Below are 1,672 nucleotides of genomic sequence, written 5' to 3' on the forward strand. Positions count from 1 at the left end.
AATCCAATTGTCTGTCTTTTGACACTATTAGGATGATAATGACTAAGTGGTTCACTGAACAACGTGAGCAAGGAGTTCGTCACATGCACCCTGTCACTCTCGTTGTGGGGAACAAGATGAAGGAGCTATATGATTTTACGTCTCGCTTTCTCGAAGTTTCCAAAATCAATGATTCAGAGTTTGAGGTTAAGGGAGATACAAGAGATCAAGTGGTGAATTTTCAAACAAGGCATTGTTCATGCTTTGTGTTTGATGTTGAGAAGTTTCCTTGTGCTCATGCAATTGCCGCTGCAAAGGCTGGAAATAAGCATGAAAATGATTATGTCGATGAGTTTTTCTCCAATGAAAGGTGCGTTCTCTCAGTCATTGTGGTAATACTTTACCACATTTATATAATTGATCGAATTTATAAGGTTTTATATACATTGTTCTATAACACTTCTTTTTCATTTTTCTTTCTTGGTTGTACCTTTATCTAATTCTCTTAATTTTCTTATTAGGTTTACACTGGCATATTCAGAGAGTGTATATCATGTTGGTGATAAAGCATATTGGGATAATCCTCCCCATGTAGCTTCGTTTGTTTGTCGCCCTCCATCTACACGCTTTCCTAGTGGCAGGAGGGAAAAAAAGAGGATACCAAGTTCGTGGGAGTATGGAAAATATCGGCCCATATCCAAACCATCACCCAAGTCTTACAAATGTAGCAGATGTGGATAGAAAGGACACAACAAAGGTAGTTGTGTAATGCCTATTTGATAACAGAGTAGTATAAAAACTTGTGTGCAATTGATTATTTTATATGATGTTATAAGAGAGAATTGGAATCACATAGCTTTTGGGGAACCTTTTATTATTACATTTATCATTTTATAATGCTTTATAAAGTTTACATGTGTCTAATAGAAGTTATGTTACTTATTATACGAAATGTGTGACCACCCTTTATAAAACATTAGGATTCAGATTAATTGCAGAAATTATATGTTCTTTTGATATCTTAGCGTACATGCATGAACATAAATAAAATATGTTTCCTTATCAAAGGATTAAGGTACAAACCAAAAGATATTTTTCTCATCATGGAGGATTAAGGTACAAGGCAACAGATGTTCCTCATTGAAGACATCAACAAAAGATAACACTAAAACTGAAAGTTTCATTGATATTAGTTAAAAGCACTAAAAAACTGAAAGAGCTTCATTTCTTCAAATTCGCCATGCTTCTAATCGGTTTTTTCCAGATCTTCCAATACACGTCCTATCACATCACCAGCTGAATCTTCTTGTTTCTTTTGTCTTTTTGATTTGGAGGTGTCAACGTTAGGTTCCTTTATAAGCATAATAATCAAGAAAATCAGAAATGATAGTTGGATTTAGTCAATGAAATTTGAAAGAATATTTTAGAAACCATTATACACAGATATATTTACCTTGTTTCCTCTTCCACGTTTCTTTGTAAACTTCACGGGCTTGTTAGATGCATCCTCATTCACTTCTCCATCCTCCAATTTTAATGACACAATAAGTAAAGTTACATACAGTATATTAAACATTTAAAAAGTCAATCAGTATATAAAGACTTATAAATTAGCTTACTTCCTTGGTTTCTGGATTTTCACTATCTATAGCATAGACTTCTGCATCATCTTCTACTTGTTGTTGTACTTCAC

The sequence above is a fragment of the Brassica oleracea genome, chromosome C8, assembly GCF_000695525.1.
Source record: "Brassica oleracea var. oleracea cultivar TO1000 chromosome C8, BOL, whole genome shotgun sequence".
Taxonomy (NCBI): Eukaryota; Viridiplantae; Streptophyta; class Magnoliopsida; order Brassicales; family Brassicaceae; genus Brassica; species Brassica oleracea.